This window comes from Furipterus horrens, unplaced genomic scaffold, assembly GCF_987537825.1.
Source record: "Furipterus horrens unplaced genomic scaffold, mFurHor1.1.pri manual_scaffold_3, whole genome shotgun sequence".
Classification (NCBI taxonomy): Eukaryota; Metazoa; Chordata; class Mammalia; order Chiroptera; family Furipteridae; genus Furipterus; species Furipterus horrens.
This window is the reverse complement of record NW_028327173.1, coordinates 9,522,525-9,547,962: the sequence shown is the minus strand read 5'-3', so window position 1 is coordinate 9,547,962 and position 25,438 is coordinate 9,522,525.

Genomic DNA, 25,438 nt, shown 5'->3' with positions numbered 1-25,438 from the left:
TCTGGGAAAGTTACTTCCCTTTCTGAGCCTCAGTATCCTCATCCTTTAAATGGGAACAATAATGCAGATCAAAGGATATGACACCTTGGGAAAGGACTTTGAAAAAAGCATTATGCAAAAGGAGAGGTGATATCAGCAGGTGTTATGACAATGGTGGTGTTCTTGTCTTCTGTTCAGTCTATGCACAAAGCATTGGGTCTTTTAATCCTAAAAAACAATGCTGGTTTTTAAAATCCTCATCCTAGGATATATATATATATATATATATTTTAAATTTTTTAAGAGAGGGAGTAAGGGAGAGAGAGCGAGAGAGACGTCTATATGAGAGAGAAGCATCGATTGGTTGCCTCTCGTACACGCCCTGACCAGGGATCGAACCCACGACCTTTTGGTGTACTGGCCGAGGCTCCAACTAATTGAGCCACCCAGCCAGGGCAACCCTATTTTTGTCACCCATTCTACAGAGCATTCTACTGAAGCTCAGAGAGGGGATAGGACTTGCGCGAGGTCACATAACCAGCTGGAAACTGAAGCAGGACTTCACCCCCCACTGGATTTCGGCCTACTCCGTGCAGCTTTTGCTCGACGGAGAAGGTGCTTTACAAATTGATTGTGATGACTATCATCATCATTTTATTTTTTGTGGTGATTGCTCTTCATTATCTGGTTTCCCCAGTGACAGCAGGATCCTTCCCAGTCCTGCCACCAGGGGACGGCAGAACCTAGGGCTGGGACCCAGGGGTCCTGACGGCGTAGCGCTACCTGCTCCTCACATTCCCGACCTCCAGATGCTTAGCTGTGCGGGTGGGTGGGGACCGGGGGCAGCAGGCGGGGCTGGGACAAGGGAGGGCAGAGTCAGGGAAACAGGATCACATCCACAGCCTTGACCTGGGCTCTGAGAAGAAAAGATCTGACAAAAAATATGGGAGCTGGCCACAGCCCCTCCTCCAGGCATCTGCCCGCTGTCCCAGAGATGGGTCAGGAGCCTGTTTCTTGCCCCCATCACCTGACCCTCCAGGGTAGCAGCATCACAGGGCATGTCACCTTCACTGTCCCCACTGGACAGCTGGCACCTTGAAAGCAGTGCTCTGATTTTTCGGGGGCTCTAGCATGGGCTGGGGCATTCAGGGGTGCTTCAGGTCGATTGAATACAGGTGTGGGGGGTGTCCTAACTAGACCCAGAGCCCCTTCCTTCTGAGACTACCCTGAAGGTGGGATGAAGGGGAAGGATGGGTTCCTAAGACCGAGAGATGTTTGTCCCCAGACTCTGGAGACCATATCCTATAAAAATCACCACCACCAGGGTGCTAAACATTGTCTGCTGCTTCATCAGCATTGATTGCCTCCTTTAAGCCCCGTAACAACCCTCTCAGCAGGTTCTATTTGTATCATCCAAATGTTACAAAGGAGGGAAGGCAAGCTCAGCCAGGGGAACTGACTTGCCTGAGGTCACGTAGCAAGAAGCAGAGCTTCTTCGAACCCTGGCCCTTGACTGGGGGTCTGGGGGATGCTCTCTGAAGCCCTGTGCTATAACAACCACCTCCCCGAGTTGTGCTCACAAAGCCCATGCGAGTCCCCAGCCCCCTTGGCTCTCACCAGCTGGGCAGACCATGATGAGGAGCCGGGAGCCCATGTTTGGAACGGAACACACGGAGACTGCCTCTCACAAGCAGCTCTTCCCAGCCCTGCATTCAGTGATGTCAAGTTGGTGCTAGAAATTGGCCACGTTAGGAGTGTTTACACTGCAGACACCAGCCCCCGGCATTGCATCCTCGCCCTGCACCAGAGCCAGTTGCTAATCATTTACCAGCACACTGCTGAGGCTCAGAGAGGGGGACGGAGGTGCCCACAGCACCCCCGCCAGGCCCTCCTAATGCCTCTGCCTTCCCGCTCCTTGTCATGTCCTGCCTGGGGAGAGGATGATCCTATTATCCCTCCCGGGGTACGACAAGTGCTTGTGACTGAGGGCTCCCCGCCTCTTGTTCCCACCTGTGGGTTGGGGGTGCTCCTGACCCAGCCCCTCTTCTGACCCCATGTGAAGTCCCCAGCAGGGCAGTGAGATGCCTCAGACCTAGCCCCATAGAGGTCTTTGGTGTCTCTAAAGCTGTGACCCATGGCATCTTCCTAAGAAGAGTGACACCAAAAGGTGTCATATCCACCTTACCTCAGTGCCCGTCTACTCCTGCCTCCTTTAGGGTGGGGCAAAACAAGGTGCCGAAGAAGGCAGGTGCAGACGTGCCCTGGGAGGCTGTACTGCTCGGCTGAGGTGGTGGCTGGCAGCACTGGTCACTAGGGCCCTAGTGGCACCTTGGACTCAGCCCCCCAGTCAGCTCTGGCTGCTGGACCCAGTGGTTTGTGGGTCTGAGCAGGCAGCAGGAGGCTGGCCCAAGCCCCTGGAGGCAAGTAGGCAGGGACTGGCTGGGGGAGGAGCTGCAGGACAGGATGGAGTGCCCACACCGCCGTTTCCCAAACAGGTGGCTCCCTCTTGGACAGCCCCATCGCGTCTGCTGTTTTCCAGGAAAACCGATGCAATCGCTGAGTTGGCAGATCGAGGCTGGTATCACCCTGGCAGCGCGACAGGACGAGCCTGCTGCTTCCAGGGCCCAGCAAGGGCCTGCCCAGGAGCCCCGAGCCTGGCCAGGCTCCCGTTACCCGCCCTGCACCATTGTCCCTGCCAGGCACCTGGCCCCGCCTCTCTTGCTCTCCTTCTCTCTTGCCCGCCCCTCTGGCCCAAACATCACCTCATGCCCAAACCCGGCCTCTCCAATTCCCCAGATACCAGACTTGATTGTCGCTGCGGTGTTAGAAGACCTGGGTGTGAATTCCAGAACCACACTTAACTGGCTGTGGGGCCTTGGCCTCTCTGAGCTTCGATTTCCCCATCGATGAAATTCAATTATCACCCCCACTTGCCATGCTGTTAAAAGGCTGGAAAGTGCCCAGCAGGGTGCCCGGCATGCAGGAGGTGTTCAGGAAATGGTTTTACAGACTCTTCACCTGCATGACCTGTTCTCCCAGGGCTTGTGGGGAAGAAGGCTTACCCATCTAACATTCAGTAGCATGCAGTCATTATGCTCAATACACAGCTCTGATGGTGCACTTGTGAAATGGGATCGAGCTTTGGTGTTCTCACCTCCGCCAGCCCCAGGCTCCTAGCTTGGGCAGAACTGGCTTGAATACCAGCTCTGGGGTTCTTGCTTAAGGGAGTCTGAGGGGTGGGTAGGGAGCAGGCCCTGAAGGGGCCACTGCTTGCTGGGTGAGGTTGAGACTGGGAAGAATCCAGACTGTCAGAGAGGGGAGTGGGCAAGACTGCCATGTGGAGGTCTTCTGCTGGGACCCCCAGACTGGGAGGCCCGGCCCTCTCTGAGACAGCTCTGGGTAAGAGCCCCTGTCCAAGGAGCTCATGCGGGAGGCCCAGTGCCCACACCTGGTTTTTAGCCATCACCCCTGCTTCAGACAGCTTCTTCTGGTTTGTTTTGGGTTTGGGAGGAATTAATGAAGTTGTTCTGGTAATTAGCAGCAGGCAGGCACCATCTAGGACTGGCAAAGGGGGCTCCAAAGGCATGGAGGAGAGGACCTGGGCACAGGGATTGTTCAACAAATGGCTGGTGAAGAGGGAGGAGTGTGTGAGTGATGGATTGAACAAAGGAGTGAATCAGTGACCGAATAAGGGAGTCAGTGAGTAGTGAATAAACATGCCTGGCATTGTTCTAAGCACTTAATCTGAACTCACTCAGTCTTCACAAAAACTTTATGATCAGGTATTATTACCTCAATTTTACAGAGAATGGACCCCCCCACCCCCACCGCCTCCAGCGCAGAGAAGTTAAGTAATATGCCCAAAGTCACACAGCTGATAAGTGAGTCTGCGCTTGAGCCCATGCAGATTGGCTTTAGAGTCTCTGGATATCAAATGGGAGCACAACCCCGGGGGCTGTGAAGACAGCTCGTAGCTGAAGGGTGAAGAGATGGATTTTTCCGTCTGAACCTTGAGACTTCAGCCACATTTTTCAGTTGATCCTTCCTTCCTTCCTCCCATGAATCAGTTAGTCACTTGCTCACACATCTACTCACTGAGTAAGGTCAATAAGATTCTCTGCTGCCCTGGAAGAATTTGAGCTTTAGGGCTCAGTTCAGGTGTTATATCCTCTACGGAGCCTTCTCTGACTTCCTCTGCGGAGGGCCCATATGTTCCTGGACTTCCCTGAGTATTATCTTCCCTGTGCCTGCTTCCCTTACCAGCTGGGAAGTGCTTTTGTCTCTGAATTCTTGGTATACCGTTAGTGCTCAATAAATGCTTGATGCGGCACCCTGTTGCTTCTGCGCCTTCTCCTGGGTACTCCCAAACCTCCTTGCTCTCTGCGCCTTCCTTCCCCACTCCAGCCAGGATGTTCCAGTGTCTGAGCAGAGCCCACGGGTCCCCACGGCCCCCAAAGGCCTTCCATCTGCTTAGTGGAGTGGAAACTCCCCAGGCGCGGGGGTCATGGTGAGAAGGGCTGGGATTCACTCCTGCGTGCCCTGGGAGGGAGGGAACTAGGCCTGTCCTGGCTCAGCAGCCGACAGCAGCCTCTTCCTTCGCTGGCTAAATGTTTGTTTTCAAATTCCTGAGGCCTTCGTCACCACCACCCCTGCCCGCGCTGCACCCCTGGCCTGCCTTTGCTTCCTTCCTCCCCTTGCTTGACCAGGCTGGTCTGCAGGGTGGGGCACCAGGCCAAGCCTCTCTCTCCCGCTGCCCATCCGCTAGGGCCAGAGCCTTGAGCTGACCAACTGGGGAGTCCCAGAGACTGGTGAGAGATGATATAGGGCACTCAGGAGCCCGCCCCAGCCCTTCTGCCTGGGGTATGACAAGGCCATCTCTTTCTACTCTTTGGGGAACAGTGGTAAGGAATCACAAGCTGGTAGCCAGGATTCTTCAAGGCCGGGTTAGCTGGGTTGGGGAAGCCCTGAGCGGGCTCAGTCCCTTCAGCTGGCCTGGTCCAGACCCAGGAGACCCGGCACCCATCAGACCTAATTCAAGCTCTTCCCAGCTGGCAGTCCTGAGCAAGCAGAGTGATGAGTCTCGGACTGGACCCCTTGTGCATCAGAATCATCTGGGACCCTGGCAAAGATACAGACCCCAGGGCCCCATTCTCTGCACGTGTGGCCTGCAGCAGAGCCTGGGGAACCTGCCTGTTAGCTTGCCTCCCCGATGCCAGCGGTCCAAGCTGCCGGACTGCAGCGGGGAACAGCTTGGACAAGCCGCGCTGGGATGGACCAGCTTGGGTTCTAATCCAGCTCTACCACCGACCTGTCACGTGACCGATCTCGACCTGCCCTGTCCAGTTCAGTGGGCACTAGCCATGGGGACTCTTCAAATTTAAATTGGTTAAAATGAAACAAAATTGGAGTCAGTTCCTCATTGATACTAGCCACATTTCAAGTGCTCCGTAACCGCATGTGGCTAATGGCTGGCACATGGCACACAGCAGATATCAAACACCCACCCATCATTCCATCCACAGAAGGCTCTCTGGGTCAACACTGTTCTAGAAAGTCAGTCCCAAGAAGGTGGGGGTAATTGTCTGCTTTATTCACTGCTGTCCACGGCATCCAGCACTGTGCCTGGAACACAGCCGGGGATCCATAAGAACTTTTTTAATTAATTTTTTATTGTGGTAGAATACACATAACATTGACCATTTAACCATTTTTTAAAAAATATTTTATTTATTTATGTTTTAAAGAGCAGGAAAGGCAGAGAGAGCGAGAGGGAAAGAACCGTCAATGTGTGGTTGTCTCTTGTGCACCCCCAACTGGGGACCTCACCTGCAACTCAGGCATGTGTCCTGACTGGGAATCGAACCAGTGACCCTTCGGTTCACAGGCCAGCGCTCAATCCACTGAGCCACACCAGCCAAGGCAACCATTTAGCCATTTTGAAGTATTCAGCGCAGTGGCATTAAGTACATTTATATTGTCCTGCAATACCACTATCTACAAAACTTTTCATCATTCCGAAAGGAAACTTGTCCCCATGAGACAACTTCCTATCAATAAATATTTTTTTGAATGACTAAGTAACTTGGTCAAGTCCCTTCTTGCTCAGGGCTTTAGCTTCCTTATCTAAAGCAATGGGTTTTATGCCTCATGAATTTGTTGTAAAGATTAAATGAGATAAAGCGGGCGCTGAGTACAGGCCCTAGCGCATAATAAGTGCTCATCAAACATTAGCTATTACTGTATTGCTATCCCATCAGGAAGTCTGGCCTCAGTGTCCCACACCTTTTTGCTCTTTGAACTCTACATCCAAGTAAACAGAAACAGGGACCTTGCCAGCGTGAGTCACATGGGTGTGTTTTGTGTCCAGAGTGTGAGCCATGCTGATCCTTTGTGTGCCCAGCTCAGTTTGTTGCCCTGACGACCATCGCTTCCCCAGTAGCTTCCCCTGGGATCCAGCACTTCCAGAAATGGTGAAACAAGTTGCAAGAAACCCTCACAGTTGATGCCAATGTACAGATGGGAAGGCTGAGGCCCGAGGTAACACAGGAAGCCAGTGGCAGGCCAGGACTCCGAGGAGGGATTGGCTGGCACGGGAGAGCCATTAACCGAATGAATAGATGGCTGGCTGGCTGGCTGGACGCTGTGAGGCTGAGGAGCCTCGTCTGCAGCGGAAGAAGCAGGCTCAGGGAGGTTAAGTGAGTTGTTTGGTAAATATTTACGGAATTGACTGCACAGTGTCCGAGGGCCAGGCGTGCTGGCCTGGCACTCTGAACCCTGTAGTACCTTTAATCCTTGCCCAAAGGGACAGCCAGGACAGTTTCTTGCCCTGGACAGGAAGTTTTCGTGGTGGAGTGGAAAGAGAAGCTAACCCTTGGCATCAGGAGGAAAGGGAGGAATTTTTTTGGCTTTGAAGTCAGACAGGCTCAGATCTGTCACAGGTCTTGAAACAAGGGATCAGTCTTGCTAAACTCTTAAACTTTCTAAACTGGGGACCTTTCTGAGACACTATAAAAGCTGTGGCCTCCAGCCAGTGGTGAGCTGGTAAATGTTTAACAACCTGATCTCTGAAAGAAAACAAAAAACACCCAGGTTTGTTTCATTGGCCGATTGCTGTCGTGTAAATAGTTCCGCTCACCATTGATTTCAAGGCATGAATGAAACCTGGCTCCCCCAAATTCATGAAAATGTAACAATCTGCTCTCCCCGAGCCAGCCCATCACGGGGTCTGTGTATACTCAGATCAGCACCTTCCCTTTTCCGGGCCTCATTGTCCTCCTCTGTGAAGTGGGGGGGCTAAAGTTTCCTACCTGCTTGGCTGTGGTTAGGATAAATGATTCACTTCCATGTCTCTGTCCAGAGGTGTGGTGAAAGGTCACACATTTGAGGCCCTGGCTGGGGCATGTTGTGGGGTCTCAGGGGGCAGAGAGAAATACTGTAGTGTCTGTGGGGACTGGCACCTCATCCGCTTCCCATCCCCAGGGTCCTGGGCAGCTTATCTTTCCTTCTTGACCCCTGGCCCAAGGATTCCTCGGTTGCCAAGTGGAGGTGACTGTGCAGCCCCCTCCCCTTTCCTTTGGGCCATTTCCTGAAGCCAAGCTGGGGGGCGGGGCAGGGGGAGGGCAGAGCAGCTCAGTGGTGATGACAGAGTTTGCCCCAATCTGGAAAGACAGGCTCACCTGCCCCAGTCTGGCTAATCCCCCTCATTTACCTGGCTTAACTCCTGGCACCACAGAAGAGGGGAGAAATTCCCCTCTGCCACCCAGGCAGGGGCCCCCTCGGATTCCTATTCCTACCTCTCCTAGCCCTACCTGCATGCTGGCAGGACCCTGAGCACCCCAGGAGCTCACCTTTGACAAGGGGTATCAGATCATAGTGACACCCCCCATTTTGCATCTTTCCTGTTGGCTGTGGCAACTAAGGCGCTTGTACCCAGGGGCCAGTGAATGATCCTGGAAATTAAGGGGAGCTGGTCCTGCTGAGAGGGGCCATTCTCACGTTGGGAGCGATGACTGCATTCCTGGCCCGGGGTTCTAGACACAAGAACACAATTAAATATTAGGGAGAAAGGTGCCTAGTGGCAAAGAAAGGCCTTCTGCAGCAAAGGTGGGGAAACTGAGACCAGAAGGACTCGGAAGCTGAGCTGAGACGTGGCCCCAGTCCCTGGATGGCAAGCGTCTTTTCTTTGCTACCTCGTGAGTATCAGAAGGGGCTGGAAGGTAGGGGCCCAACAACATGGCTGTCCTGGGTGGGGCGGGTCACAGGCCAAGGCCTGTGACTTCCCCGGGGCTTCTCTCATGATGGTGACCACTTCAGGGAAAGTCTGTCACTCCCCAAGAAGCAGTCCACCCTGCTAGAAGGCCCAGGACTGAGAAGTGATGTGACCGTGAACCTGGGGTGTGGGACACTCCCCTTCCTGCAGTGCAGGTGATGGTGCCTGCAGTGGTGACCTGGGTCTGCCCAGCTTTTCCCCTCGTACTCCATGTGGTCTTGGGCAAGTTATGGTCCCCGTTGGCACCAGTCTCCCTGGCTGCAAAATGGATGGTTTGGACCAGATCAGTGGTTGAAAACTTGTTTTAAGCTGTAGAATTATTTCTAGATGCTTGGTGTAGAAAGAAACACAAGAGGGGTGGATCTGGGGGAAGCTGGGGCTTGCAAGAGGAAGACAGGAGCGTGGAAGAGTTGGGTCCTGGAGCAGTGGGTACTCTGACACCCCGTGTTCTGGAGGGGACATTTAGCCTTCCATGGGGCAGAACAACTGCCTGAGGCCATGACACCCACTGGGGATGTCATCTTCGAGGAGGGAGGAATGTCAGGGGCCTGGGCCACATGCAAGCGAGGAGTATGGTACCATTCCTGACCCCTGAAAGCTGGAGAGAAAGAGATGGAGAGAAGCAGACAGAGAGAGTCAGAAACAGAGCAAGACAGAGGGAAACAGACAGAGAGAGAGGCACACAGAGTAAGAGAAATATTTGAAAACGAAATGGCCAGAGAAAGGGAGGGAGAGATGCAGAGGGGGAGAACAAGAGACACATGTTTCCACTCAAAGTCCTTTTTTGTTCAAAATAAAACCCACCTAATAATCTCTGCTGCTGATGGTTGGCCGGAGCCCAGGCCCCAGGCTGAGGGTGACCACAGGCCTCCTGGCCCTCTGCCTGGGAAACTCAAGTGATGGCTGCCTGGGGCCCTGCTCTTGGTCACCTCTGACACAGAGCCTGTCCCGTGGTGCTGGCTTGGGCCTGAGAGTCCCAGGAGAGATCCCCCTGGGGCCTCTCCCACATGCCCCCGCAGCCTTTTGGCCATTTGGCTGACAGCAACCAGCCACCATGAGGCCTGGGGCTGAGGGCTAGGCATAGGACCAAGGCCAGGAGGAGGGCCTGAGAAGGGACAGGCTCAGAATCGGCTTTCCCTGGGGGCTTGGTCAGCAGGGGTCTAGCATTCTCCAGAGGTTCTGAGGCCCCCACCCCTCCTCTCTTGGGACATATTCTAGGTTCCTGCAGCCCCAGGCCCAGGGTACTTGGTTGGGAGTGAGCCATGTGCCATGGGGATTGTGGAGGGTGTTATGGGAGGAAGAATAGGCAGGTGGTGGTCGGAGCTGACTCCCAGAACACCTGGCCAGGCTTGTTCAGAGCCCCCAACTCACACACACGTGCATGCACATGTACACACACCACCTATATTTTGCTCTCAGACTATATATTTGATCTGCCCTAAGTGCCATGTATTCAGGGAAGAATGAAGGTAGTCAAATAATAGCTGCAGACTGTAGAGCACCCACTGGGCTCCAGGCACTGCCAAGCATGGAATAGACCATCGCATGTAATCCTCATGCTCCATGAGGTCGAGCCATTATAATGTCCACTTTACAGGTTGTGAAACCGAGGCTTAGAGCAGTTAATACACTGACGTGTCTCACAATGAATGAGATGTAGGATTGGAACCCAGGTTTGCTCACCCATCACAGACCCCACACACACTCCAGGGTAGTAGGGAGCTTCGGGGTGGTGGGGCCATGCTGGCACCTCAGGGCCCATGGAGAGGGCAGAGTCTACCCTTCGGGCGCAGGCTCCCGTCCCTTCTGGAGCTGAGAGAGGCAGATCTGAGAACAGCTGATCCTCTGGGTTTTGTTCTTGGCACAAAGGCGTCCGGATCCAGGCTTAGTGGTGAATGGTGAGGGGCCCACAGTCCCCTCCCTCGGGCAGGCCTGGCAGGCTCTGCCCCTGCCGCTTCCCGCTTCCCCGCTTCCCTGAGGCTGGAGTGCTCAGCTTCCTATTCGGAACCTGGCTCAGCCACCGACAGGAATATCAAAGGCGAGCAGATCTGGGGGGATTAAAGGAGACAGTGAGAGAGGTTGGGGGTGCTGGGGGTGCTGGGGCACTCACATGGAACTCCCTACTATGTGCTGGGCACATCCTGCTCTTGTATAGTCCTTGTCGGGACTGATGGAATGATGGGAAATGGAAGGCCAGAGACGGGAAGGGGCTTGCCCAAGGTCACACAGCAAGTTGGAGGCAGAACCGGGGTGCAAATCCAGGTGACCCAACTTCCAGTCAGGGCGTTTTTCATGAAACACGGTTCCTTTGTGCTTAAGGACACTCTTTCCTGTGGCCTCTTCCAGGGACAGAAAACGGACAAAGGAAGATAGAGAGAGGGGCATGGGACACCAGGGGGCAGAGGCAGGCGCAGAGTAGAGTGGGTCTCCAGTGAAGCTTCCACCCAACCCCCTGAGCCGGACGCAGGGGACCGAGCGTTGGAGGGGTACTGCTGGCCCCGCCCTAGGCAATGCCTGGTCTGGTCCCAGAGCAGAGGAAGGGCAAGGTTCCCACCCTGAGCTTCCTGCAGCCATGTCTGCCCCTGGGCAGTGTTTGGATGGGGCCTGGGCATCCCCACAGCCCTGGGACTCAGACTGGCCCAGGAGAGAAGGGACTGCAGGTCTCACCAGCGCAGGCAGTGGGAGCGGCATGAAGGACAGATGGGCCTGGGGTTTGGCCTCTCTGTGTGGCCTCAGGGAGGTACAAATCCCTCTCTGGGCCTCAGTCTCCCTCTAGGGCTTTAGAACCCGAAGACCTCCCTCATTCTGTCACAGGGATGTGGGCTTGATAACTGAAGGCCCCGTCACTGAATCTGTAGGTGAGGCTAATCCCTGCATTCTTCCATCTCATCCTCCCTGCAGCTCCACCAGAAGGCTGCTGTTCTTTCCTCCCCACTCGACAGGTGAGGAAGCCGAGGCTCAGAGAGGCTGTCCCCAAGGTCCGACAGCGCGTAAAGATTTCGGATCCTCGTGGCTTCGCTCTGGGCCTCGCCCTTCCCTCAGGATGCCAAGCCCTGGCCATGGGCCAGACCCCACCAGGCTGACCTGAGGGCCTGGGTGGTTGTGGGGCCCTGAGACCTGGTTTGAGAATACCTCCCTCCTGTTTCCGCCGTGCGGGAGGAAGGTGCCACTGTACCCCCAGGAATCCTGCTGCATTCCTGTGGTGGGGGTGCGGCTGCCTGGGGCTCTGTTTGCCCAGGGCCTGGGCCGTTGCTAAGCAAGCCCTAGCTCCAGGTGCTGAGTCAGCAGGCTGGGCTGCCCTGTCACCACCAGCAAGTCCCTAGCACCAGGAAGGAGGTGGCAGACTGGAAGAGGAAGCTCTCCTTCCCTTGAAGGGAAGGGGGTACGCCTTGGGGCTCACACCTGCAGACATAGGCTGAGCGCAGGGGAAGTGGAAGTCGGGAGGAGGTCTGCATGGGGGAGGCGAGACTCCCCCACCCCACCCTGGCCCAGGGAAGAAGTTATGGGCAGTGAGCTCAGGCCCAGCATGAGGACTTCAGACCCCGCGGGAGGCTGCTGCGCTTTCCTGAGCTCCTTCTATGTGCCAGGCGCCATGCTGGCTGCTTTGTGCGGTTCTCGTATCTCCTGTAATAAAACTGGTTTTTCCCCTGTTCATGTGGGGAAACTGAGGTGCAGCCATGTCCTCCATCAGTGAAGGGCGCAGACCGGCCTGTGGCTCAGGCCCATGTTCACTGTACCGCACGCAGGCGGGACTCCCTGTCCCACCAGGCCTGGCTGAGTGAGCCTGGACTAGCCCCTCCCCCAGCCTCAGTTTCCCCACTCTGCTGTGCTCTGCTGAGGGTCTCTCCAAGCCCTGAGAAGGATGGGAAGATGAGGGGCCCCACAACTTCCTCCTCAGTGCTGTTTGCTCTTGATCAGGAACAAGTCCCCTCCCCCGAATGGGTCTCACCCTCCGTCAGACTTTGATCTCCTTGCCTGCCTTCAGATTCCTTTATCTTTATGGGTTCTGCCCCTGGGCACCGCCCTCATACCACCCCACCCTGCTCTGGCATCCGGAGGGCACAGGGGTGCACTGCCGGAGAGACAAGATTGGCGGTTGGGGGACTGTGCCAGGAGGGCTGGGGGCTAGGAGGGGTCTTAGATGTTGGTCTCGTGGTACCAGTTTTGATCCCCGCACTGGGTCTGCCTAGGAACAGAACTGATGGGTGTGCCAGGGTGGAAGACAAGGGTAGGCAGGGTCAGGTGTGGAGGTCAGGAGGCCAGACGTTTCGGTGGCTAGTTCTCGTGGCTTTTTGATAAGAGAAAGAAGGGTGGTCAAAGTCCGTGGGAGACGGCTGGGCAAGGGTGGGGTGGGAGAAGAGCAGGGGGTGATTCCCAGGCTGCTTTGCAGTTCTGTCCCACTGTCCTGGCTCCCCTGTTGGGCTTATGGGGAGGGGACGTGAAAAGATGACAATGATTTGGGGGATCAGGGTTGAAAGAGAAAATGTCTGTGCTACTTCCTCTGAAATGTGCCCCTTAGTGCTGATGGGCTGGGGGAGGTCCCAGTCTGATGGGGGCAGTCCCAGCCTCTGCCCTGGGAATATCTCTACTCTGATGAAAAGTCCCCAGTCTGCTGCAGGAGTGACTGCCCTCTTCCCTTGTGAGCTTCACAGTCTGAGGGTGGAGGCGGGCAGGCAGGCAGAGATGCTACTGGCAGAACTGCTTAGCAACCCAGCCCTTCACCTGCTGAGCCTGGTCAGGCCGGTTTGGAGCTGAGGGGGGCAGGGCAGAGTCCAGAGAAACCCCCGTCCCCCTCCACCCCTGCACCCCTTCCCCCAGGGATCAGCCTGGGGTCAGGCTTTGGCTGGGAGGGGGGTGTCTGTGTCAGATTGGTCGAGAGGCACATTTCAGGCTGTGACATGAGGTGGATCCTCTGTGCAAAACAGTTATTACCACCCGCTCCTCCAGGCCTGGCGAGACAGGGAGGGTCTGTTACAGGCTTGGAGCTGCAGCCCTCCTACCTCACCCCATCCCTCCCCACCCCACCCTGCCCACGGCTCTCAAACACACACACATACCCAGGCACACATACATACACGTGCACACACAGGCAGACACACTGGTTGTATGATTTTGAGCAAGTCCCTTCACCTCCCTAAGCCCCAGTTTCTGAGGATATTATGGGGATCACAATAGCATGCACACCTGGATATACAATATCAGCATATGCCAGCACCTCCCCCCCATCCCTTCCCTGGGAATGGAGACATGGGCACATATGTCTACACACTCACCTGCACACGCACATACATCCATGCAGCCCTGCTCAGATCCTCCCTCACTCACATGCAACATGCCCACACATCCTTGCTCATAAACCTTCATGGAAGTGCATGCACACATGTATATTAAGTGGGGAGGCTGTGGCAGGATTCCCAGGACCCCAAAGAGAGCCCTCACCTGTCTACCAGCAGCTTTCTGTCTCTGTGGGGTGGACCCCCAATCAGCCAGGCCCCAGGCAGGCTCGGTACGGACCATACCCTCTCTCCTAGGGAAATACCAATTTGGCAAGGGGGAGAACGTGTGTGAAAGACATGTAGATCTGGCTTCAACTGTCAACTCTGGCCCTGAGCCTCAGTTTCCTTACCTGTAAAATGGGTACATGAATAGTCCTTGAAAGGTCACAGGACAGGGGGACGATTCCATGAGCTGGTCTATATGAAGTGTGATGTGTATAAAGTGCCCAGGACATGGTAGATGTTCAATAAATGATGGTTGGATTGACCTGGGAGGCAGTGCCTTCTTTCCTGGGGTGTGGAAGATAACAGATATTATCTATTAGGTGTATTCAACAAACCTGTTGTATTCCAGGCCTTGGGCTGGGCACTAGGGCCTCAGATTTAAAACAAAACAGAGCAAAACCAAACCCTGTTTCCTTCCTTCCCTCAAGAGGCTAACTCAATACTAGAGATGAAGAGTCACCAACCAGTTTCAAGTCAGAATGGGGTGCTGGGAGACACACAGAGGCAGGCAGCAGGGTGCCAGGGAAAAGAGTGGGGTGGCCACTTATCAGGGGGTGATCTTAATCAAGTGAATTTCCCTCTTTGAGACTCAGTTTCCCCTCTATAAAATGGGCATGAATATAACCAGCTCCCCAGGCTGTAGTCCACATTTTGGAGGTGCTGGGCATAGCCACTAAGCTGAACATTGATGATGCTGTGTGGGTGCTACCCAGGAGGTGGTCCCTGAGCCCCTTTCTCCCTTTCTGAGCCTGTGTTGGGGAAAGGTCTGAGGGTCTGGGATGAGGCTGTCCGTTTCCACAGCAGAGCCGGCATTTCCTCCCCAGGAACCCAGTCACATGGACCCCAGGTCTCAGGGGCAGGGCGAGGGGCGGAGTGGAAGCCCAGGATGTGCTTGTCCATGGACAGACATGGTCATCCCCCCAGGGCTTTGAATTTTTGGTGACCAGAGACCTGGGGAAGTGTCAGAGATGTACTTACCCTGAGAAAGGCCCAGTCTACTGGGAGAGACACAACCCATCTTCCCCAGGAACATCTAGTTGAGGGGTGGGGGGGCAGCAGTACAGCAAGTCAGCCTCTCCATGGCCTAGGACTCTCCAGAATGTTGGAGCTAGGAGGCCCCTTGGAGATGGTTCCTTAAAAAATGTTTTTATATATTTATTTATTTTTAGAGAAAGGGAAAGGGAGGGAGAAAGAGAAGGAGAGAAACATCGATGTGCAAGAGAAACACAAATCGGTTGCCTCTCACATGCCCCCATCTGTGGACCTGGCCTGCAACCCAGGCATGTGCCCTGGCCAGGAATCGAACCGGCAACCCTTTGATTCACAGGCCAGCACCCAATCCACTGAACCACACCAGCCAGGGCTGGAGATGGCTCTTGAGTCATCAGGGGCTTGGCCTGGGGAGACCCACTCAGGATCACAAGCGTGGGACTCGCCATAGGGGGAGTGGGTGTGAAACACACACTCTGGGACACAGTGGAGCTGCGTGTTCCATCTGAAGACCTTCAGAGTCGGGGTGTTCCACTCCGTCCAGCCTACCGAGGTGAGCCTGTGGTCTAGCTCCGGTGGTGGGCTGGTCAGCTGGCAAGCCTCAGGTGCAACCTCCTCTTTTTGCAAATGGGAGCCTGAGACTGGAAGAAGGTGGTAGTTTTCTAGCATGAGGCCGGGAGCGGACTGTCTGCCAGCATCGGTTTTCTCGGAGGCCTTTGCTTTAAAGGCCTTTGGGGTTGGTGTGAGGAGGAACCGTGATGGGATGATGGCTGTGAAGCAGGCAGTCCAGTGCCTGGCACGGAGATAAAGCTCAGAATGGAGCTGTGATTATTATTAATTATTACTGTTGCGAGGCACCCCTGAGGCCTCTAGGTCAGGGGGCAGTGGCTGAAGGCTTTCTGGAGGAGGCGATTGTTAGTTAAGGGTGGGCGGACGGGTGGAGTGAATGGGGCTTGGGAAGGAGGCGGCTGGGACCTCAGGGGAAGAACAAGCAAACTGTCTGCTAAGTGTCACCCGCCCACCGCACCAGGATGGCCCGGTCCCCTGTCGCGGTCCCGGAGTTGCCCCCGTTTCCACAGAGACGGAGGCCGCCCCTCCCCAGGCCCCCGCCCCTTTTACGAGGCGCAGAGGCGGTTCCTCGCAGCGGGGGAAGGGGCTCGGCCAGGCCGTAAACCGCACGCGGCGACCCTCAAAGGCAGCACCTGCAGGGCCGGAAGCCCCGGCGGCCAGAGCGCGAGCCGGCGAGGGAGTCGTCCTGGGGCAGGGCCCTGGCCGCCCCCCGCCCCCCGCGCTCACCTCCACAAAGCGCTGCCTACCGAGGCCCCTTAATTCACCCGGACCGCTTGCCGGGCAGGAGATGCGACCCGCAGGGCCCCGGAGTTCCACACCCCGCCAACTCGGTCTGCTCTATTGTCTCGCTCCGACTTCCCCTGCCTCCTGTCTCCTCCCGGCTTTTTCCACGTGGCCCGGCTCTCCCAGGGGCTTTTCTGGGCTCCCCCGAAGCTTCTGCCTCTCTGTCTCCGTCCCTCCCTCCGTGTGTGCCTCTCAGCAGCAGGACCAGGAAGAGGGGACTGAATGGCCTCGGGCAGGGACTTCCAAGGCAAGGGGTGCCTGGGTCCCCAACCATGGAGGCCTCTCTTAGGGAATCAGGAGATAAGAATACAGGCTGGATTTGTTTTTCAAATTATGTATTTAATTTTGAATAGATCATTGATGCACATGGGGAAAGTGCAAACAGGAAGAATACACAGAAAACTAGCCAACCCTTCCCCCTACCCTCACCCCCCCCAAGCTCCCCGGTTTACACCCCCCCACACACACTCGCATACAAACTCCTCCAAGTCCCTAGTCCCCTCGTGCTCAGCACAGGATTGAACACATGCGTGTCAGAGGTCACAGATATCTACAAATGTGAACAGATGTGTCCACACACACACACACACACATACACACACCTACCCAGGGCTGGCTGAGGGGCACCTCAGGGGGCCCAATCAGAAACTATGTGAATGGCGGCAAGTATGGACAAGTGGCTGTGGCATGATGGATGGGATGGCAGACAGATGGATGGATGGGCTGGTGGACAGACTGACAAACAGACAGCCGGGAGCTGCCAGGAGGTGACTACCTGGCTGGGCAGGGCTGTCTTGAAAGTGATGGATGGGACCCAGAGACGGCTGAGAGGGACCAGGGGAGTGGGAGGAGGAAGGAAGTAGGATGGATAGATGGACAGACAGACTGACAGATGAGGGAGACAGATGAGGGGGTGGAGATGGATGGGTAGGGACGGTGGAGGAGTGATGAGACCCCGCTGAGAGAGGGGAAGGGGTCTTGCTGGGGAGGCTGTGGCAGAGATGATGCATAGGACCGGGTGAGGATGGATCGCTCACTGCTGGGCTGGCTACAGACAGACAGACACACTCGCAGATGGATGGGTGGGGGGAGGGGGAGGGGGCGCTGGGAAGGAGGGACCAGGGCGGCATTGAACTGATTGGTTGATAGAGATGGATAGACACATGGAGGGAGACAGGACAGAAAGGCAGGACAGGGTGTGGTGGGACAGGAGCCCCCTTCTGTTCTGCAGTGGTCCCTACAGAGCCCCTGAGATCTGCATGCAGGAAAGGAGTGTGTGTGTGTGCATGTGTGTGTGTACAGATATGTACAGTGCTGGGGCCAGGGCTGTTCTCAGCATTTCTCAGCGTGTGTGGCGACCTGTGAGGACATAGGCCTGGTGATGGGTGAGGGAATAGGAGCCAGAAGTATGTGGCCCCTGCCCTTCCCTGGGAGCTGGATGGGTCCTGGTGGGTTTATCCAGGGAGCGTGGCCTGAAGGGGACCTGGGGCCTGGACCGGTTGGGTGAATGGGGCCTGTGTGCCTGTCAGTGCTATCAGGGCTGGAGTCACACACAGGGAGGGTCTCAGAAAACAGACAGAGCAGCCTCCCTACTCTCCCCCTTCTTCCTCCTGAGCCTCTACCAGGCCAGCAGCCAAACTGTCAGGACTCAGGAAGTGGGATGGCACCTGGCAGGTGCTGTGCCAGCCGGGCCCCCAAATATGGTGTCAGAGATAAAAATAATCACAGCTGACATTTACAGAGGACTTGCCATGTGCCAGGCATTGTGCGAAGGGTTTTTCACACTTTCCTACCCCCCCCCAACAAAGTGGGTACTGCATTATTTTTATCCCCACTTGATCGAGGAGAGAACAGAAGCTCTGAGTGAGAAGTAAAGCTCCTTCCCTGGGTCTCACAGTAATTGATGACCTTGGGAAGCCCAAAGTGTTCCCTCAGCCGCTGGCCATCCACAGACCCATCCTCCTTGCCACATCTGCCTGGGAAACTGCTTGTCAGGCTAGACCATCAGAACACAGAGCAGGAGGGGACCAGGGTGGACAAAAGACAGGGAGGTCATGCAGTTAGCTGAGTAGCACTGGGCGCCATAGTCTGGTGGGCTTGGATTCAAATCCTGGCTCTGTACTTACTCGGGTGACTTTGAGCAGTCCCTTCACCTGCCTAAGCCTCAGTTTCCTTGTCTGTGAAATGGGGAGCATGCCACTCACAGGGCCTGTTGTGGGGATGAAATAAGACAATGGAGGAAAGGCACCTGGCAGGTCAGAGCACTCCGGGGCCTCAGCGGAGGACCATGGAACTCAGGTAAGGCCACTGGAGCCCCTGGGCACAGATCAACCCACCTCCTGCAGCAGTGGGAATCCCCCATTGTCCCATTAGCTGTTGTCCTGGAACTCAAAGGGGGCTTCTGGGTGTGGCTGAGCTCGGTGCTTGGCATATAGTAACCTGTGCCATCTTCACACCTCTCTAAGATGGGGAGCCACTGCTACCCTCCAATTCACCGATGAGGAAAGGGAGGGAGAGAGGAGAAGTCACTAGCCCAGATCATACTGGGTGAGTTCTCGGTACCACTCTGCTGGGAAGCCACCAGACTGTTTGCTCATCCATTCAACAAAGCTCAGTGCCAGACTGTTCGGGGAAGGACACCAGGAGCGAGGCCCGCAGCCCCCGCACGCTCTCAGAGCATACACACTAATGGGGGGAGGGGGAGATAGACTAGACAACACGCGATAACAGGCAGAACGTGGCAGCTCAGCTTGTGCAATGGAGAAAAAGACTGCAAGGAAGGGAGATGGGGAGTCCCAGGGTGGGTGGCTGGGGCAAGTATCACAGATGAGCTGTACTTCAAGCAGGGTCTGGAGGAGGTGAGGGAGCCAACACTGAAAATAGAGGGGGGAGGGAGTGATCTGGACAGAGGGAACAGTAAGTGTGGAAGGCCTGGGGCAGGGCTGCCCTGCTTCTGTATTCTAAATTCACCTATTTCAAAGGTGGTGACAAGCACCTTCCATGCAGCAGACAGCCTTTGGGTGCTGCACTGGGGACAAGACAAGTGATCAGCTGAGAAGGCGGGAACTCTGAGCTAGGGTTCTATTCTTCATGCTGTCTCTGTGACTTCCAGCAAGTCCTTTCCCTCCTGGGGGGCCCCAGTTTGCTCCTTTGTAAAGTCTGGAGGTTGGACTTGATCTCCCAAGATTCCACTTCACAGGACATGCTGTAGGCTAGTTCCCCGTGCATGGTCAAGGGTGGCTAAGGGATTGGGGGTCAGAGAAAGATGTTTGAAGATACTTCTGCCCCTTCGGCTTCTGACCTTGAGCAAGTGACTCTGACTTCTCTGAACCTCCAAGTTCTCCTCTCTAAAATGAAGGTAGAGTCCCTTCTTCTCAGGGTGCTTGTATGCATGAGATGAGGTAGGGCTGCAGAGCTCTTAGCTCAGGGTCTGGCTCATAATCGAGGCTCATCAAGTGGGGCATTGCCTGTACTTGGATTTTTAGAACAGCTGGTTAAAGGCTGGCACTCAGAGAAGGGACAAAAGGCCTGTGGTCGCGTGGTCAGGGAAGGCTTTGGGGAGTGGAGTTAGGAACTGTAGGAGGATGTGGCCAGACGGGGAAGGGAAAACAAGAAGAATGAGGGGTGACAGCCCGGATCCAGGGGCCAGAGGAAGGGGGTTGTGAATCCAGGTGGGAGGTGGGCGGAAGGCGGCGCCCCCGCTGCTGGCTCGGGCTGAGGCCCCGCCCCTCCCGGAGGCTCCGCCCCGCATCCAGGCCCTGCGGGCAGGATTTATGCGGAACCCACTTCAAAGGGTCCCAGGAAGCTTCAGCAAGCCCCAAAGGAAGCAGCACAGCCTCTAACCCAGCTCTGGGGGTGGGGGAAGCCCCGCAATTATGGGAGGGCTTCCTCCCACACTGCCCCCCCCCGCAAATGCAGGAGCCCACATTTAAGTTTCTGCTCCCCCGACCTCAAACCGCCTCATTGGGGGAGGGGAGCTCAGCCAAACTGCTCAGGCAAGTTTACCCCCAAAACCTCACCTGAAAAGCTGAACATGGAGTTTCACTTCGCGGCTGCAATTTGGGAATGTGTTCTTTTGAAAAAAGACGGGGCCCTAGTACCCCCATGTGTGTGCAACCCACCAACATTTACTGAGCGCCTACTGTATGGCAAGATGGAATAAAACCGCGGCTCTGTCCCTCAAGGAGCTCCCTGCCTAAAGGGGAGGGACGGTGAGGATGTCGTTATAACAGTGTGAGAGCCGAGGTTTGTTCCAGGGTGAACAGCCAGCTTTTCAGAAGTTACTTTTGATGGTGAAGATAACAATAGCTAAGATTTAACGCACATTCATTGTGTGCCAGACTGTGCGAAGGGCTTTGCATATATAACCTCATTTAATCCCAGCAGAGGTCCTGGAGGGTGGGTAAATGAGGCACGTGCCCAAGGCTACACAGTTGGTTAAGTGGCAGAATCCAGATCTGCTGGGCCCACATTGCATTCATTCATTCACTCACCAAATCTGTTTTGCACACAACATAGACCAGGCCCTCGCCTGCATTTGGGGGCTCCAGTGTTCCCCTTCTCCTATGTTGCTCTGAGATAGGTCTTGAAGAATGAGTAGGAGTCGCCGAGGTGGAAAGGGCATCCAGGGAGAGGGTACAGCTTGGATGAAGGCGTGCAGGTATAAAAACATAGTGTGTTCAAAAAAGAGCAGGTTACCAGGCTCTGGGGTGCAACACACTTACCTTTTGGTTCTACCTCTGCCACGTACTAGCTGTGTAAGTTGCTTCTCCTCTCTGAGCCTCACTTTCTTCCCCTGCAAGAATGGGGACAGTATTAGCTTTTCCTTTCAGGGCTGCTGGGAGGATCAAATGAGTATACAATGGGCCAAATGGCTTGGCACCTAGGAGGCCTTTAAGAAATGTGAATTGAAATAAATTGAGGGAACAGACTTAGAGCCTCACCATCACATGTGAGCATCTGTTGAGTGATTCCTGTGTACACAGCACTGAGTGAGCTGGTGCCAGGAGTGCAAAGGGGTGTCCAACTCACTCCTTGCACTGGGGAGCTCACGGTTTCTTTGGGGAGACAGTTCAGAGGCTCCAGAGGACAAGAAAGGGTTCAGCTGGCTGAGGCCAAAGTCCAAGGGGGCTTGGAGTATGGAGGGGCTGATCCCTGGGAGGTTCTCGTTGCACTGGCTTGAAGACTCTGCAGAGAGTGGGCACATCGTTCGAGGCTTGGGGATGGTTCTCTGGGTTCTGGGGGATTCAGTGCTCGAGAGGAAGTGGACAAGGGAGGTACCTGTGAGGGTGTGTGCCGGATCCAGACTGCGGTCTAGAATCCAGCTCCAACTTCTATTTAGATATATTTTTAATCCTCACCGGAGGATATGCTTGCTTTAAAGAGAGGAGAAGGGAGGGAGAAAAAGAGGGAGAGAAACATCGATGTGAGAGAGAAACATCAATCGGTTGCCTCTTGTATGCACCCCGACCACCAGCGACTGAGAATGGAACTTGCAACCTAGGCATGTGCCCTGACCAGGAATCGAACCTGCGACCTTTTGGTTTGCAGGATGAAGCTCCAACCCACTGAGCCACACTGGCCAGGGCCAGCTCCAACTTTTACAAGCAAGTTTGCTCCTCTGCAAAATGGGGGCAGTGACTGTCCACCTCACGGCGGGGGGTGGGGTACGATGAGAGCTAAAGGGGTCAGTATAGGTAAAGTGCCTGGGATGGGCCTGGCCCAGAGGGGGCACTTCCTAAGTGCTGGCTACAACGACTTTTTCTGATGCTCTTGGCCAGAGGCAGGCACAGCCCAATGGTGGGGTGGGTGAAGCTATTACTTGAACATTTATCTCTGTCATCTGCTTGCCCCAGCCCCCAGCCAAGTCCTAGAAAAGGCCGGTGGGCTACTATTGGTGGGAATGAGCAGGTGAGGCCGGGCAACCACACCCAAACACACCCGGGGGGGCCCCCCCTGCCTGAACCAGAAGCCTTGCGGCACCCAGGCCCTGAGGGCTCTTTGGGGCCTTTATGGGGTAATTCCACCTCCATTAGGGCTTATTATGTCACTATAAATACCATCATTCAGTACCGCTCCACACGACTCACCGACTCACCGGGGACCTCTCCTTTTCCACATCCAGTCACCCAGAGCGGGAAGGACTACGGCTGAAACAGGAAGAGAGGGGAGAGTGTGTCACCAGGGGAGTGACTGAAGACAAAGGAGCTGCCCGCCCCCCACCCTCCTGCCACCTCACACACTACCCCTCCTCACAGGTCTCTGCTCACATGCATGTCATAGGTGAGCGACACCCGACTCTGTGCTGTGCTCTCTGCCCCGAGCTGGGCACACCCCCCGAGGCACACAGCGTGCGCAGTCAGCAGGGCCGCTCTGCACCCTAGGCCAAGGGCCTCCGCCTGGAGGAGCCACATGTGGAAACCAACATGAGCCACACGAAGGACCAACCAATACCACACACGGAGACTTTCACATAACATAGAACTTGCCAGCACTGTCATTCACTCATTCTTTCACTCATTCGGCAAAGGTTTGCTGCGTACCTGCTTCGTCAGACACTGTCTGCTTTGTACGAACTCCCTGCCCTCTTGGAGCATATCTTCTAGTCACACAAACACTTATCCATACCATGTAGCGCACACACACACACTCCACGTGCCCCTGAGGTGCTCTGTGCATGCCACGTGTCCTTGTCGCCACAGATGCTACTTCCTCTGGCTGCACCGTGTGTAACTGTAATAGTAGCTGAGACTTAACAAGTGTGTTCTGTAGTCATGGTTTACATGCATGACCTTATTTGATTTCTGAAGCAGGTTTATCCATCTTCCAGATGAGCAAACTGAGACTCTAAGAAGTGAAATGTTCAGAAACTGTAGGCCGACTCCTTAGTCTATGTTCTCGACCACTGCCAAGGATGGCACTGACACTCATACACAAATCCTGTCCTGTCCACACGCACTCACACACCCATACACGCACACACCAACACGTTCACACGCACTCACTCTCACAGATACCTGCACACTCACTCCCAGAAGACCAACTCTCCTCCAACCATGTTGGCCAAAGGCTTTAATTATACTACCCCAACACCTGTAATTAACCCTCCCCGCTCCAGGGGAGATGTCTGGACCCGCTTCCCAAGGGCAGGCGCCAAGGCCAAGAGGCCGAGAAGTCCACATCTGGCAGGGAGGACCTGCGTACAGGAGTGGCCCAGAGTAGCTGTTGAGCCAGCAGGTCCAGGGGAGTCAAGGAGAGGATGGGGTTGGAGAGAAGGAGGCAGGCATAGGGGGCTGGATCTTCCCAGGAAATCAGGCTGAGGACGGCTGCTCCTCCCGGACTGGCTTAAAGGTGATTGGGCAACAGCAGCCGTGGGTGGCCAGGCAGGTGGGTGAGAGGACATTTCCCGTTTGTTTCACTAATGCCAGCCGCTTCCGTCCAGAGGGAAGATGAGCTCATGTCTGAGGAAGCTTTGCAGAGAGGCCCCTGGAAGGGGCAGGTGAGAGGCAGGTGTCCTCCAAAGTATCAGACAAGTCAACTGATTCTGTCGGTGCCTGGGTCAAGGGACAGGTCCTCTGCCCACCCTTACCCTGTATGGGGCAGCGGTTAAAGCGCGAACTACCCAGAGTCACGTCCTGGCTCTTCTACCTTTGGGCTGTGCAACCTTCTTGCATGCTGCTTAAGCCCTTAGAACCTGTTGTTTCCTCTTCAATAAAATGGGGATAATAACACCTACCTCGCAGATGAGAATTAAGTAAGATAATGCACGTCAGACTCATTTCTAGAGGTGGCTGCTGTAAGGTTACTGTATTTTTAAATATATATTAAAAATTTTTTTAATTTATTTATTTTTAGAGAGAGGGGCAGGGAGGGAGGAAGGGGGGGAGAGACACATCAACATGTGAGAGATACACCAATCGGTTGCCTTTCACGCACCCTAAGTTGGGGACCTGGCCCGAAACCCCGGCATGTGCCCTGACTGGAATTAAACTGGTGACCCTTCGGTTCACATGCCGGCACTCGGTCCACTGAGCCACACCAGCCAGGGCTGTATTATTATTATTATTATTTATGTTCAATGATCTCTGAACTTTTTATTGGTCTCCTGCCCACCCCACAAAGGGGGTGCCCTGCCTCTGCTGCCTTAATGCCTCAGAACTTGGGTGTCTGACCTCAGACACCACTTTGCCATCCACAATCCTGCAGGTGGTGGTCTTTTGGATGGAATGTGTGGAGTTGCTGTTGTCCAGGGTGTTACCAAGATGGAAGCCTTCTTCTCCTTCCAGCAGGTGGTGGTAGGTGGCAATCTCAGCCTCCAGCTTGACCTTGATGTTCAGCAGGGCCTCGTACTCCTGGGCCTGACACTGCTCTTTGGCAGGGGTCAGGGCCAGCTGACTCCAGGGCAGCAGGATCCCACTGAGCTGTCCCATCCACATGGCATGGCGCGTCTCTATCTCCCTCAGGCTGTTCTCCAAGATGGCCTTCCGATTTCTCATCAAGTTCAGGTTGATCTCCAAGGACAGGACCTTACGTCTCAGCTCCGTGAGTGCCATCTCAGCGGCCCCTACCTCAGCTATCTGCGAGGTGACCACTGTGGTGCTCTCTTCAATCTGCTGGGACCAGTACTAGTCTAGCTCCTTTCAGTTCTTCCAAGCCTGCTTGTCATCTGAACCCAGATGTCCACTATGATCTTGCTGAGGTCCCGAGATTTGGGGGCATCCAACTCCATGGTTAACTCAGAGCTGGCAGTCTGGCTTTGTAGACCATTTACTTCCTCCTCGTGGTTCTTCATGAAGAGCAGCTCTGCCTTGAGAGCCTCAATTTCTGTCTCTGGTCTTGAAGTAACGCCCTCAGTCAGATTTTGCTCTCTAGTTTCTGTCTCCGATGATCAGCCTCCAGACTTCTCACCTTCTCCAGGTAGGAGGCAGGGCTGTCATTCAGACATTGCATAATCTCCTTCTTGCTCTGGACACCCCCTATGCCTGCCAGACCCCCCAGCCACCCTGGACACTGGTGGGTGGGATGCAGAGATCTGGGAACCTGAACCCCAGGTGCCTGCATAGACACTGGCTGTGCTGCTGGCTGGCTGGGCCAGTGCCTGTGTGACTGCATTGGAGCCCAGGGTCTGGTAGTTGGTGGAGAAGCTGGAGCAGGTGCTGAAGCTCATGTAGTTCAAGGAGGAAGGCGAGAGACCAAGACTCAGGTTGGAGCTGAAGGTTACTGTATTCTTAGAGGCCCTTGGGCAGAGATGCTCTCTCCAACTTCAGAGGTCTAAGAAGAAGGGCATCTGGGTCTATTGTGCCTTGCCCTTCGTCCTTCTATGCATGCTGCTAGGGAGGCAACTGCT